The sequence below is a fragment of the Gossypium hirsutum genome, chromosome A08 (assembly GCF_007990345.1).
Source record: "Gossypium hirsutum isolate 1008001.06 chromosome A08, Gossypium_hirsutum_v2.1, whole genome shotgun sequence".
NCBI classification, from domain to species: Eukaryota; Viridiplantae; Streptophyta; class Magnoliopsida; order Malvales; family Malvaceae; genus Gossypium; species Gossypium hirsutum.
In genome coordinates, this window is record NC_053431.1 from 115648036 (window position 1) to 115664426 (window position 16391).

The 16391-nt window shown below is 38.3% G+C and overlaps 1 non-coding gene across 1 annotated transcript; it reads right to left on the bottom strand.

Annotated features, from left to right (window-relative positions):
• Window positions 1–8554: 8554 nt before the first annotated feature.
• LOC121205175 (small nucleolar RNA R71) lies at window positions 8555–8660 on the bottom strand. The gene has a single exon (XR_005900260.1). It is a non-coding gene; the product is annotated as a small nucleolar RNA R71 (small nucleolar RNA).
• Between the last annotated feature and the right edge of the window lie 7731 nt (window positions 8661–16391).

A 16391-nucleotide genomic window follows, 5' to 3' on the forward strand; every position in this document is an offset into this window, starting at 1 on the left:
CCTCCGAGCCCCTAGCAACCCTGATCCATCTAAGGCTGGAAATTACCTGAAAGGGTAATAAACGGGGTGAGTTTACGAAAACTCAGTGTGAAATCCCCTACTATCTCGGTAATTCTACCCTACAGGGGTATTTCGGTATTTCTACCCTACAAGGGTATTTCGATAATTCTACCCTAGAGGGGTATTTTGGTAATTCTATCCTATAAGGGTATTTCAGTAATTCTACCCTATAGGGGTATTTCAGAAATTCTACCCTACAGGGGTATTTCAGTAATTTCACAATCAAGGGTAAAACGGTAATTCTATAAATCGAGGGTAAAACGATAATTTTGTAAACTGAGGGTAAACCAGTAATTCTGTAAATCAAGGGTAAAACAGTAATTTTACAAATCGAGCGTAAAACGGTAATTCTGTAAATCAAGGGTAAAACAGTAATTCTATAAACTGAGGGTAAAACGGTAATTCTATAAATCGAGGGTAAAATAGTAATTTTGTAAACTGAGGGTAAAACGGTAATTCTATAAATCGAGGGTAAAATGGTAATTTTACAAATCGAGGGTAAAACGGTAATTCTATAAATCGAGGGCAAAACAGTAATTTTGTAAACTGGGGGTAAAACGGTAATTCTGTAAATCGAGAGTACTTTGGTAATTTTACAAGTCGAGGACATTTCAGTAATTGGTAAACTAAAGTATTCTAAACATGGATAACAATACGAATGGGCCTAAAGCCTATTCTCGGCCCAAATGGGCCCACACGCTCGTGTGGCCCTTTTAGCCCAAACCTAGCCACAGATATGCGATTCACCTAGCCTAGTCCAATATTTACTACACAATCAAACAACTTATCCAATTGGGCCCGTAGGCCCATTGGGCCTACATGGCCCCTTTCGGCCCATCGCGGCCCGAAGTAGCCATCCAACAACAAGAGTAGTGATAAATACACACCTGATTGGAGACTGGAGTTAATCCACGCTCCGAGCACTCTTAGCCGACGCCCAACCGAAACGAGCACGCCATAAAGCGAAAGGGATCAGCCCAGAAAGGTACATTTACTCTCCTCATGGTTCTCTCTATTTAAAGCCAGCTTCCCATCCACTCTTATGTTAGCTTCCCGATGTGGGATCCCTCCAACATCAGAGTTTAAATTCAACACCAACTCTTGCCGCCCCCTGTTAGCAAAATAAATGCTCTTTGCTTGCTATGGGATTCGAACCCATGCCTCCCCTCAAATGCTCCACACGCCACTTGCCACTAAGCCATAAGGTTTTTTGTGTCACAATTTCTCCAACAATATTCTTAAGGCCTACCTACTACACCCAGGGTTTGATTCACCTTAAACCAAATTTTTTGCTAGAGTCCAGGTTTAAACCCAGGACTTCTCCAACACTTCTCAACACACTTAACCACTAAAACAAGCCTTCATTAACGAAATTTGCATGCACAACAGAATATTATAAGCTGCCTTCAACCGCTCCTATGCTCAAGGCCCAAAACTTCTAGGCCCAAATTCAGGGTGTTACAGATGAAATCGAAAAGTGTAACTTCCCGGTTGAAACTTAGGAATAGTTTAGGATGCCAATGACATGTCATTAGGTTATTGTGTTGGCTTCGAGCCATGATATCGGCTCTTTGAGTGCGAGCGATGCCTTGATTTGGCTATGGGCCATGGTATAGGTATTTTGGAGAAGAGTTATCTTGATTTAGCTAGGGGTCATGGTATAGGTACTCCAGGATAAGTTACCTTGATTTGGCTACGGGCCATGGTATAGGTACTTATCGATTGAGATTCTTAAATATTCAATTTCTATTCCAAATGGTTCAATAGATCAATGAATGATGTGGTTGAGAAAGAGGTTCATACGAGACGATACAGGTACGTACATGACCTATTTGAGTATTTAATAGAGAAAGTTCGATGAAATGGTATTGATCATGTTATGAGACATGAGAAAGTTCGATGAAGCTTACTTTGTGTTATTTTTCTATGTTTTATAGTGAATGAAAGCTAGCTCGGATCCGGGAGTTGTCGGGAACATCATCGCACTATCGGACATCTAAGTGTGTACTTTTGTATTGTACATATGGTATATGACATGTATCGCCTACTTGTGATATTTTGGCTGTGAATATAGCCATGAGAGTTAGCTTATAAATGATGTTAATAATGTGAATGTGTTGCATGGTATTTGAATATTAATGCATAAATCTATGTATTTTGTATGATAAATGATGTGTATTGATCGATAATACCTCGTAACCCTATTTTGATAGTGAAAACAGGTGAAGGGTGTTACAGACTCCTTCCCCCTTCACACACCCCAACACATGCCAATGCAGAACATAAATACCCATAACACATGCTCAGTCATTCTAAGTCATTATACAATTAACTAAGATAGTTCCATAATAGAGTAGATATCATAGCGCACATACAATTAGGTTACTCACGGATTAGACCTAGTGTACCAAAAAATTTTCATAACATCAAATTCGATTATTCATACATTGAGGAAACCATTATCAGGGGTAAGTAACATTCTTGGCCTCAAAAGACAGTTTTCAGGCCCGATGACCTGCCATACGGTCTAGCCACATGCTCGTGTACCTTGGGTGCGTAGTTTTTAAGCATAAACAGTGAGATATATGGCCTAGACACACGCCCATGCCCATACATGTGTGACTCACACGGCCTGGGTACACACTCGTGTCCCTGCTCGTATGGCTTTTATACCAAAAATAGTGATTTACACAGACCAAACACATGCCCGTGTCCATACATGTGTAACTCACACGGCCTAGATACACACCCGTGTCCCTGCCCATGTGGCTTTTATACCAAAAATAGTGATTTACATGGACCAGACACACGCCTGTGTCTGTTGCTCGTGTGGCATCGATAGCCATCATTTTCGACGATCTGAAACATGCGAAATTAAAGTTTCCGACATGCACCTAATTTTATTTTGACGGGGAAACAATACGGAGACTACCTGGAACCTAATTAATCATTCAACAACCAATTACACTATCAATTTCATTATTTAGCAAAATCAACCCACAGCTAAGATTATGTCGAGAGATTCGATGCAATTCCAGCTCAATTCGCACACTCGCCTCACACGAAACAGGAGAAATCAGACTAACACAGTGGATTAATGTATCTTGCAATATCCTTGCCTAAAACAAGTAACCAATTGAGTATTTAACATAACGTTAAGAAAACGAGCAAAATCCCATTTTGACAGAAAAGTGCTAACACAATGGAAATCACAAAAAAAGAAAATCACAGTGGAGCTTACTCAAAATCGACCTTACAAGCAACAAGACTTCCTAATTCACATAAAATTATTTGCAGAAAAGAAGAAAAATAAAAGGAGGAACAAAAAAAACAAAGAAGAAAAATATTAGCAAAATAAAAAGAACGATAACATTTTCGTAAAATGTTTTAAAATAACAACCACCCCTTCTGGCATATACAAAAAAATATATGTTTTCTAACAAATACGATGAGATTCAAACTCGGAACTAGATAGAATACAGACAGATGCTTAACCAATGAACCAACAGGCTCATTCTTGACACCGATGTACCCAGAATTGCACTTAACCACCTAATACATGGATAAGGGTTGTTTTAAAATAATAAAACTTTTAATAACACAACTCAAACTCCAGATCTTAGACCCAGAAGTAGAGCACAAAACCAAAGATATAGAAATTAATTACTCAGATTCTCATAATTAAACTCTTAAAATTTGGAGCGTTACAAATCTCTCCCTCTAATAAAAATTTCGGCCTTGAAATTACCTGAGTCAAATAGATATGCATACAACCGTCGAATTGATTCTTCGGATTCCCACGTGGCTTACTCCGTACCGTGGATCCACCATATAACTTTCACTAGAGCAATCGTTTTCTTCCTCAACATCTTAACGTTATTCTCGTCGACAGTAACAATATGTGATAGATTCAACCAATATCGTCTCAGCATCGAGACATGAAACACATCATGAATCCAATCCAGCTCTGGCGGTAACTCCAACGGTAAGCAACAGGTTTGACACATTTCAGGATATAGTAAGGTCTAATGAATCTCGGGCTTAACTTGCCCTTGCATCTAAACCAAAGGACCTTTTTCCATGGTGACACTCTCAAGAAAACTTGGCCGCTAACAGAAAACTCAATATCTTTTCTTTTTAAATCAGCATACTAATTTTGCCGACCAGATCCAAATTTTAGTCGGTCTCTAATTACTTTCATAGTGTTCTCAGTTTTAGAAACCAGCTTCGGATCCAGTACCCGACGTTCTCCTAATTCTGTCCAAAATAGCAAAGTACAACACTCACGACCATATAAGGCCTCGTAGGGTGCCATTTGAATACTTGACTGGAAGCTGTTATTGTATGCAAACTCCACTAACGGTAAGTACTCCTCCCAACTACCTCTGAAGTCTATCACACAACCCCAAAGCATATCCTTTAGAATCTGAATGACCCACTCCGACTGTCTATCGGTCTGAGGATGGTATGCAGTGCTGAAATTAAGTCGAATGCCTAAAGCCTCATGGAGTTTCTTCCAGATTTGAGATGGAAATTGTGGATCTCTGTCTGAGATGATCGAGATTGGAATCCTGTGTAGTCTCACAATTTCGGGGATATACTATTTTGCTAACTTCTATAAGGAGTAATCTGTTAGGATAAAAATGAAGTGAGCTGACTTGGTCAATCAGTCAACGATGACCCAAATCGAATATTTCTTAGTGGAGTTTAAAGGCAACCCTGTAAAAAAATCCATTGCTATTCGCTCCACTTCCACTGAGGAATTTTAATTGGTTGAAGTAATATGGACGACAACTGATGTTCCACCTTAACCTTTTGACACGTCAGACAATGGAACACAAAATTGGCTACCTCCCATTTTAGTCCAGGCCACCAGTAAAGTTCTTGGAGATCTCGGTACATTTTATTCCCACTAGGATGCATAGCATAGGGACTATTTTGCGCCTCCTGTAGGATTGAATGCCTTAATTCCTTATTGTTCGGTACACAAATTCGACCCTTGAAGCATAACACATTATCGTTATTCAAGCTAAAATCAGAATTCTTGTATAAACCAACATGTTACAATCATTGCACTAAGGACTCATCGTTCAGTTGTTTAGCTCGACTCTGTTTTACCCAAATCAGTTTAACTTGTAATCCTGCCAACAGTCCTCCGTCCTCAACCAAACTCAGACGAGCGAGCATTGCTCTTAGATCTGTCATTGCTCTACGGCTAAGGGCGTCAGCTACCACATTAGCCTTGCCCGAGTGGTACTCTATCACACAATCTTTAAGTAGCTCAACCCATCGATGCTGCCCAAGATTAAACTCTTTTTGGGTTAACAAATTATGAGACTCTTGTGATCAGTATAAATAATGTACATTTTACCATATAGATAATGTCTCCAGATCTTCAAAGCAAACACGACCGCAGCTAGTTCAAGATCATGCGTAGGGTAGTTACCCTTGTGTGTCTTAAACTGTTTTTGCGCGTAAGCGACCACTTTACCGTCTTGCATAAGCACACATTCTAACTCGACATGTGAAGCATCACTGTATACCACAAACTCACGACCCGATTTCGGTTGAACTAAAACAGGAGCCTGTGTCAGAACAAACTTGAGTTCATTGAAACTAGAGTGTTGTGCCTCGGCCCACACAAATGGGGCATTCTTATACAATAGGTTTTTCAGAGGTGACGCAATTAGAGAAAACCCTTCGACGAACCTTTGGTAGTAACCGACTAAACCGAAGAAGCTATGAAGCTCAGATACATTTTTCATCTATTTCCACTTGAAAATAGCTTCTACTTTCTTAAAATCAACTCGGGTCCCCTTCGCTGTCACCACATAACCCAGAAAGGCGACTTCCTGCAACCAAAACTCACACTTACTGAACTTGGCATACAATTATTTTTCTCGGAGTATCTTAAGTACAATACGAAGATGATCAACATGCTCAATTTCAGTTTTAGAGTAGTTTTAGTTTTACAGTTGAAACACCCGATTCATTAAATCCATAAATGTTGTTGGGGAATTCGTTAAACCGAAAGGCATTACTAGAAACTCGTAATGTCTGTAACGAGTCCTAAAGGCAGTTTTGTACACATCAGTCTCTTTGACTTTAAGTTGATGGTAACCAGAGCGTAGATTGATTTGGAAAAGATGGACACTCCTCAAAACTGGTCGATAAAGTTGTCAACTTGTTCAACTCTCTATAATCAATGCACATTCTTATTGACCCGTTCTTTTTCTTAGTAAACAATACCAGTGCCCTCTACGGAGACACACTCAATCGAATAAATCCTTTATCTAGAAGTTCCTGAAGTTGTGCCTTTAATTTGTTCAGTTCTTTCGATGCCATGCGTGAGGGCACAATGGATACTGGAGCCGTACCTGGTAACAAATCAATTCCAAACTCCACCTCTGTATCCAAAGGTACTGTGATAAACCATAATATATACATATTTTTACCCCATGCTTGGCATATTTATGGATGATATTTCCTTAGTTTCATTGAATTGGATGCTCCTAATCCTTTGATTTCATGATTTATACCTAGGAAAGCTTAAGATAGCAAAAAGAGCGAGAAACGGGCCAAAAACGGAAAAATTGGCCTAAATCTGTGTTTCACACGACCTAGGAACTTACACACGGGTGATCCATACGCCCGTGTGTCATGGCCATGTTAACATTAAACCAAGTCAGAGTTGCACATGGCCTGAGCCCCTTCATATGTGCGTGGCACACGGTCGTGTCCCTGTCGAGCCCAAGTCTAATTCTACTCGAAAAAGGCCACTTTTGAGGGTTTAGAAGCATTCTAAAGCCTATATAAACACCCTAGAAGAGGATTAGAGGAACACGTAGGGTAGAAGGCAGGAAATACTGAAGGATAGCCATCGGAATCACCTCGGAAGCAGGATTTACATCAAGACTGAAGATTTCCATCCAATTTTTTAGAAGTTCTTTGGGTTTCTTTATGTTTTATTGTTTTCCAACTTTTGAGATGTTTTCCATTATTATGAACTAAACTCCCCAAATACCTAAGGGAGATAAAACCTAAGACGGATCTTATTATTATTTGAGTTGTATGAGAAATACTTGTTCTTATTCTTGATTGTGAAATTAACCCTTGCTGTTCTTATTCTTGATTGTGAAATTAACCCTTGCTTTAATATTGCAGGATATTAATTCAGGTTTTTGATGTGCTTATTCAGTGGAGCAAAAGTCCTTATTTAATAGTAGATCATTCATAATTAAGCGGAGTTGCATGCAATCCTAGAGATAGGATGACATAAATCTGCTAGATTAGTGTCAAATCTAATAAATGAATCCATAGATCGAGTTAATACGACAATAGGGGTTTTAATTAGAAAGAGATTTCAATAAATCAACCTAGAATCAACTGTTTTTAGTCTTGAGAGAGATATTAACAGAAAACAGGGATTTCTACGGATTAAGTCAAGTGAATAAATCATCTAATTCAAAGGTAATAAGTGAAGTCTAGGTGGGTTCTTCCTTGGGTATTGTCTTCTCCATCGATTTTTCCTAAAGTATTTTCCCACTTTAATCTCTGTCCTAATCTTAGTTAATTAGATAATTAGTTTTAGTTTAAAAATACCCTTTAATTCTTAGGCTAGATAATAAAAAGATAGTAATTACTAGTACTTTTAGTCCTTGTGGATACGATATTTCCGGTCTCACCATAACTATACTACTGTTAGATAGGTGCGCTTGCCTTAGTCGAATTTTTAGTTAGTTTCATGACCATCAAGTTTTTGGCGCCGTTGTTGGGGACTAAGATATTAGGAACACTTAATTTTTATTACTTTAGCCTTTTTTACTCTTATTGCAATTTACTCTTTATTTTTTGTTTAAATTTTCTTTACTAATTTTTCTTTTCTTTACTTCTGGCAGGTTTTTATAGTTTATGACTAGAAAAAACCCGTCTGGACCTTTACTTTTTGATAGCGAGATCGAGAGCACAGCTCGTAGGAACCAAAGAGAAATAGGGCAAAGCTTACAATATATAGAGGACGGGCAAGAAGATGTCACCCATACTCCAATCGAGGAGATGACTGAAAATCAGAATAATCCGCTACCTCTTGTGGTTGCCGCTAATCCAGTAGATCAGAATCATGCTCCTTCTTACTAGGTATGATTACGCTAAACCTACTTTAACAGGAGCTGAGTCAAGTGTAGTTAGACCTGCTGCTGTTGCAAATAATTTTGAACTCAAACCTAACATGATTCAAATGATACAACAGTTTGTTCAGTTTGATGGTTTGCAGGACGAGGATCCAAACACTCATTTAACAAATTTTCTGGAATTCTACGACACTTTTAATATCAATGGCGTTTCTGACGATGTCATTCGCCTTCGATTATTTCCCTTCTGATTGAGGAATAAGGCTAAACAGTGGTTGAACTTGTTACCACGAGGGTCAATCATTACTTGGGAACAAATGACAGAAAAAAATTTACTAAAATATTTCCCGCTAGCTAAAATGGCTAAATTGAGGAATGATATCTTTTTTTTGTACAGATGGATCTAGAAACTCTTTATGATGCATGAGAAAGATAAAAAGACTTATTGAGAAGGTGCCCTTACCATGGGTTACCTCTATGGTTGCAGGTTCAAACTTTTTACAACAGTGTGAATCCCTCAACAAGGCAACTGATCGACGTAGCCACCGACGGAAATTTAAACAATAAAACACCTAAAGAGGCTTATAAATTTATTGAAGAGATGTCACTGAATAACTATCAATGGCAAGTCATGAGAACAAAGTCGACAAAAGCAGCCGGTGTTTTTAACCTCAACACGGTCACCATGTTTTCTAACCAGGTAGAACTTTTAAAGAAAAATATTGATGGTTTGTATGGTTCTACTCAGGTACATACAGTGATGAGGAGTGATTCAATTGGAGGAGGAGTACACAACACAGATTATCCATCCTTCCACCCTAGCACTGAGAAGGAACAAGTCAACTACATGGGTAATAACTCTAGACCTCAAAATAACCCATATAGTAACACTTATAATACAGGTTGGAGGAACCATCTCAATTTCTCATGGGGTGGTCAAGGAAATCAAAGGCCACAACATCCCCCAGGCTTTTAACAACCACCTTACCAACAAGAGAAGAAATCGAACCTTGAAGAGATGCTTACAAAATTTATCTCGATGTCAGAAACTCGTTTCCAGAATACCAAAACAGCCCTTAAGAATCAACAAGCATTGATACAAGGGCTCGAAACTCAAATAGGACAGCTTGCTAAGTTGATCTCTGAACGACCACAAGATGGCCTACCAAGCAACACTGAAACTAACCCAAGGAAGCAACTTCATGCTATTACTATGCAAAATGATGAAGGATTAGTTGAAGCTGAACCGAAACCGAGGCAAGACAATGTGGAAGATAAAGGTAAGGTTTATGCAAGCAATGGTACACAAAAACCGGTAAGCAAGAAATATAAACCTCGTGTACCATTCCCTAAGGTGACAAGGAGAGACCACATGGACGAACAATTCGGTAAATTCCTTAAATTACTAAAAAAGTTGCATATTAACTTACCGTTTATTGAAGCTCTTTCGCAGATGCCAAACGCAGTGAAATTTTTAAAGGAGCTCTTGGCTATTAAATGAAAGTTAGATGATATGTCGCATGTGGAACTAAACGCAATTTCCTCAGCCATTCTACAGCATAAGCTACCCAACAAGTTAAAAGATCCAGAGAGTTTTACGATTCCTTTCTTAATTGGTAGTTCGAATGTTAACAATGTGTTAGTTGATTTAGGGGCGAGTATTAATGTCAGGCCTTATAAAAATGTTTGAACAACTAGGTCTTGGGAAACCCAAACAAACTAGGATGAGCATTCAATTAGCAGATGAAACAATTAGATTTCCTAGGGGTATTATTGAAGACGTGCTCGTCAAAACTGATAAATTTATATTCCCAGTTGACTTCATTATTCTAGACATGGATGAGGATAGTGACGTACCTTTAATTTTAGGAAAGCCCCTTTTAGCAACTGCTAGAACTATTATAGATGTTGGCACAGGTGAATTGATACTTCGTATAGGAGATGTTACGATTACACTTCAAGCTCGTGATTCTTCTAATATTCTAGTAATCGAGACGATTGTTTAAGTTCTGTTAACTCGAGTAATATTATGGCTCAAACTTCTTTTCAAGAAACCCCTATGAAGAACGTGATGGAGCCACATTCTAGCCCATGTGACAACAACAGAACTAGTCATGAGGAACGAAGAATACAAATTGATGAACTAGATGAATGGTGGACACATGTCAAGGAGAAACCAAATGCACGCGAGGAATCAAAGCAACGCCATGATGAGCGTAGGGATGAAAAAAAGTAATTTAAGGTTGGGGATAAGGTATTGTTAGATGAAAAGGACCCCCGAATTGCTATTTTAGAGCACAATACAAACGGAGCAATTCCCTTCATGGTACTGAAAACCTTCCCACATGGTACAGCCGAGGTAACACACACTGAATTCGAAACTTTCAAGGTAAATAATACTCGACTTAGACCTTATTTTAATAAAATTGATAGAAAAGGTGAGGAATTTCAACTCTTCAATCCACCGTAATCACACGGAATTGAGGTAAGTCGAGCTTAGACTTTAAATAAGCACTTCTCGGGAGGCAACCCGAGCACTAACACCACTAACTAGTTTATTTTAGCTATTTTTCATTTATGTAGGAGTAGTGACCCACATGGCCTGGACACACGGGCATGTCCACAACCATGTGGAAATAGGGCTGAAATTTCCCAAAAATTGACATGCACACGGCCGGCGATAAATCCACATGGGTGTGCGACACGACCGTGTGGACCACACGATTTGGACACATGGGCATGTCTTAGGCTGTGTAAAAACTGGAGTTATATTTTTAAATTTTAAATAAGTCAGAGAGTTACACGGGTAAGGCACACGGCCGTGTGTTTGGACACACGGGCGTGTGGGAAGCCACACGGGCTTGGGTAAAGCGAACAACATGGGACACGGCCTTGTGACCCACATGGCCTGGCATTCGGGCTTGTCCTCAGGGCGTGTGATGATTGGGCATTCAATTTTCGCAATAAACACGGGCTAAACTTGAGCCACACGGGAGTGTGACACGGCCGTGTGGCCCAGCACGAGTTTCACAAGTCTGTGTCCCCCTTTCAACCCTTAAACCCTAAAATTTCCCTCACTTTTGTCTTCTTTCTCAAAGCCCCCATTAGCCGCTGCAGCCCTCAAAGCCCCCTCGACTGTGTCTCCCCCAACGTCGACCGCACCAGCAGTCGCCTTCCCCGCCGGCAGACCCTGTTCCCCTTTCCCTTTCTCTTCGTTTCTTCCTCTTTCCCCTTTCTCCTTTCACCCGTCCGAACCTAAGATCCACTCTCATGCCTTGCGTACACTGCCCCTTTACTCCACCGCCGTTCCTACTCCGGCCATCATCGCCCACCGTCGGTCCCCTATTACTCCTTCTCGTTGATTTTGTTATTATTATAAGTATTAATATTATTATTATTATGTTATGCATTTGATTTATTTATCCTTATCTCTATTTTTTTCTGCACTTTAGTTTTGTCTTATTATGTCTTTGAGTTGATGTCTATGTTGTTGCAGATTAGCTTAGGCTAACTCTATTACAGTTTAATTGTTGCTATTTTTTGAGAAACTCCATAATTAGTTCATTATTTCAATCATATCTGTCTCCTGCTAATGCGTATAGTATAGTGACTTATTACTTATTTTTTTATATTCATTGCATCTTACTTTTAGATTATTAGTCATTTGATATTTCACTTTTGAATTTTGCATGATTTTAATATTCGAATTCAGTTTTAGGAATAGATTACTATTAAGGATTATTTGGATTCTATTTAAATGTTGAATTTTTGTTAATCCCTTATTCTAATTTTGCAGGCCTATAATGACAAACACACGAGGTAAGAAGGTTTCCGTCCTCGCTTCGAAAAAGCGGAAGGGTCCTGGCGCAACCTCCCTGAGCGCCTCTACTAAAGCTTGTCACTCGCTACTTCGATTCTCTTCCAGCCCATAGGACGACCTATTCTAGCTCCCTCGAGTACGACCATTAGGGGTGGGCCGCTTTGGAGCAGGTCCAACTTTCTCACCTTGTTCGATTCCATCTTCATACTACCCCGTGGGATCGATTCTTTACAATCATCGAGCCCACCTATTCGGAGCTCACCTTGGAATTTTGCACTACTTTCCATCTACAGCATGTGATGAATACACATGATGAGGTGGGTACTATCATTTTTAGACTTGGTGGACTCGTCAGGCATATGAGTGTACCAGAGTTTGGAGCTATTTTGGGCCTTTACACGGAGGATTTCATGGCTTCCGAGAATTTTTTACAACTTCATCGTCACATACACTACTCGCCCTCTTGCTGTTGGACCGACCTTACAGCAAGTATTGTTCCCTATGACGCAAGTCACTCAAAGGTGACTTCTCTTCCTCCAGCACTACGTTACATCCACGCCATCTTGGCCCATACCTTGACTGGGAGGAGAGAGAGCACTGGTGTTGTTAGCAGCACCAACGCATACTTCTTATGGAGCATGGCGACTGGCCATGATTTGATTTAACATATTTTATTGCCCTTGCTTTTCGCCACTAGACAGATCGCCATAGAACGGGTCCCATCTGCTTTGGCCCCTATGTGACTCACCTCGCTCGACACTTCAGCCTCTTCGACACTCTAGAGATGTCATCGACACTCTAGAGATGTCATCGACACTCTAGAGATGTCATCGACACTCACACTAGTCGGCCAGATGTCTCCTCAAGGAATTTCTAGCATGATCCACATGAGGATGATAGAGCGATGCAATGGAGTTGACCCCCCTCAGTACAGACTTGTCCACTCTAATGACCAGGATGAGCCAGAGGACATTACTAATAATGTTCCTCCCCCTCATGAGGACCCACACCCACCACCGCCACCGAGTCACCGCTCTCCTACCGCCACTTTGACAGATATATCCGAGCGACTCACTTACTTTGAACAGTAATGTTTCGAGCGATTTGACAGAATCGATGCCACTCTCCGACATATTTGCCACCACCTCTATATTGGTTCTCCAATGCCACCGACTCAAGACTTTGATGATGAGGACTTTTGAGTCTATTTATTTTATTATTATTATTTTTCTTTTTATTATTTTATTATTCAGGGAAATTTTGCTTCTCTCCTTCTCTTCTGACATTATGCTTATATTGCTATTATCTTTGTACATTGAGGACAATGTACATCTTAAGTATGGGGAGATTATTTATATGATTATCAAAAAATCCCTGAATTTTTATCTTGTTCTCAAATAATTTTCTCATATCATTATTAAAGTGAATTGTGATTGATTTATGATTTTCATTGATATGTTTTGAACTAAATCATAGGTAATTGTGCGTTGATTGTTTAAACTTTAAGACACTAGAGGATCAAGCATGATAAGTTGACTTTTGAGAATTAAAATTGCTAGGTTGTTTCCCTGAAATGAGGTATTATCTTGAAGTTTTGTATTTACAGGATTAACATCAAATACCCATAATTTTTGTGAGATTTTGAGCTTTTTAGTGCATATATCCTTCTTGCTCACTTATTTTATTGGTTATGAGTGTGTCAACATTGATTTGCTATTCTAGAACTTGCATCGATTATACATGTCGAGACCACACATTTGATTTAATATACTAAAATGATAAAGGCACTTAGGTTTTAACCTATTTACCCCATAAAAAGCCTACCCACATAATTGACCCCTAGTGAACCCCTTTGAGCCTTAACTATTAGTTCTTGATTTTCGCCTTAATACTAATCCACAACTTAATCTTTTTTGATTCATTAAGAATTTCTCCCTTTCCATTGACTACTTTTTATCGAGATTTGATTTGATTAGTTACCTAGCTATTTTCGTTCATTCTAGTCATTGAGTTATTTTTTATTAGGTTTTTTTCATACTTGTTCTTATTCTTAAAAAAAATCATACATTCATTCAGTTACATATTGTTCTAAAGATCTTGGATAAGTTATCATATTGAGAGAAAAGCTCACTTCATTAGTTTTGGTTAGTGTTAATTCTAGCACTTGTTTGTAATTCAGTGATTAGCTATATTTTTCTAAGTTTGGTAATCTATTAAGGTAATCTCGATTCTAACCCTCTTTTTCATCCTTTATCCACACCTTTAACCCAAGCCCCATTACAACCCAGTAAAAGACCTTTTGATTTGTGTATCATCTCATTTATAGTGGTGGAGATTTGATTTTCATGCAAGCCTATGGTAATAACTTTTCATATTTGACTATTGAGTGTTTAATTATTGAACCTTAAACACTTTGAGTGATTTGAGTGAATCATTAGTGAGGATGTCAAACTTGTCAATTTGGAATTAAAGGTGATTACTTAGATAAAGGGGGATACCTATGATTTTATTATTGAAATACTCAATTTGGATTGTTTGAAACTTTAATGTTCTTTTAGTTAAGCTCTTAACATATGATTACTTGTGGATTATTTCGAACATTATTAATGAAAATTATAAGTTGAGAAGGATTTATTTTATTTGTGAGTTTAGGATTTTGCTTGAGGACAAGCAAAAGCTTAAGTGTGGGGATATTTGATAAACCATAATATATACATATTTTTGTGGATTATTCAAAAATATGTATATATAAACACCCTAGGAGAGGATTAGAGGAATGCGCAGGGTAGAAGGCAGGAAATACTGAAGGATAGCCATCGGAATCACCTCAGAAGCAGGATCTACATCAAGACTAAAGATTTCCATCCAATTTCCTAGAAGTTCTTTGGGTTTCTTTATGTTTTGTTATTTGCCAACTTTTGAGATATTTTCCATTATTATGAACTAAACTCCCCAAATACCTAAGGGAGATAAAACCTAAGACGGATCTTATTATTATTTAAGTTATATGATAAATACTTGTTCTTATTTTTTATTGTGAAATTAACCCTTGCTTTAATATTCCAGGGTATTAATTTAGGTTTTTGATGTGCTTACTCTGTGGAGCAAAAGTCCCTGTTTAAGAGTAGATCATTCATAATTAAGCAGAGTTGCATGCAATCCTAGAGATAGGATGACATCAATCTGCCGGATTAGAGTCAAATCTAATAAAGGAATCCGTAGATCGAGTTAATGTGACAATAGGGGTTTTAATTAGAAAGATATTTCAATTAATCAACTTAGAGTCAGTTGTTTTTAGTGTCGAGAGAGATATTAACATAAATCAGGGATTTCTACGGATTAAGTCAAGTGAATAAATCTTCTATTCAAAGGTAATAAGTGAAGTCTAGGTGGATTCTTCCTTGGGTATTGTCTTCTCCATCAGTTTTTCCTAAAGTATTTTCCCACTTTAATCTCTGTCCTAATCTTAGTTAATTAGATAATTAGTTTTAGTTTAAAAACACCATTTAATTCTTAGGCTAGATAATAAAAAGATAGTAATTACTAGTACTTTTAGTCCTTGTGGATACGGTATTTCCGGTCTCACCATAACTATACTACTGTTCGATAGGTGCGCTTGCCTTAGTCGAATTTTTAGTTAGTTTCACGACCATCATACTCCAGGCAATTCCTCGAGAAAGACGTCTAGGAATTCCCTCACGATACGAATATCTCCCACTGAAAGCTTTTTGGGAGCAGAGTCAGATATATAAGCAAGGTATGCCTCACTGATACGTGATATTCGTGACAGGTTTTAAATATTTATAATTAATCATTCTTGAAACTAATTATTATCACGATGAAGGCAAGTGTACCTATCGAACAGTAGTATAACTTTAGCAAGACCGAATTGTCGAACCCAAAAGAACCAAGAGTACTAGTAATTACTTTCTTTTTATTATCTAGCCTAAAAATTAAGGGATTTGTTTATCTAAATTAATTAACTAAACTAAGAGTGCACAGAGAGAAATTGGGGAAAAGCTTTTGGGAAAATTCGATTGATTAAGACAATACCCAAGGAAAAATCCACCTAAACTTTACTTGTTATTTGACTCTGAATCAGACGATTTATTCATTTGACTTGACCCGTAGAAATCCCTAAGTTATATTATTATTTCTCTCGAGACTAATAACATCTAACCCTAGGTTGATTAATTGAAAACTCTTTCTAATTAACACCTAGTATTGCATTAACTCAATCTATGGATCCCATTATTAGGTTTCACCCTAATCCGACAAAATCTTATCACCCTATCTCTAGGCGTGCAATCAACTCTGGTTAATTATGAAAAATTTACTCTTAGATAGGGTCTATTCCTCCTCTGAATAAGAGAATTAACTCG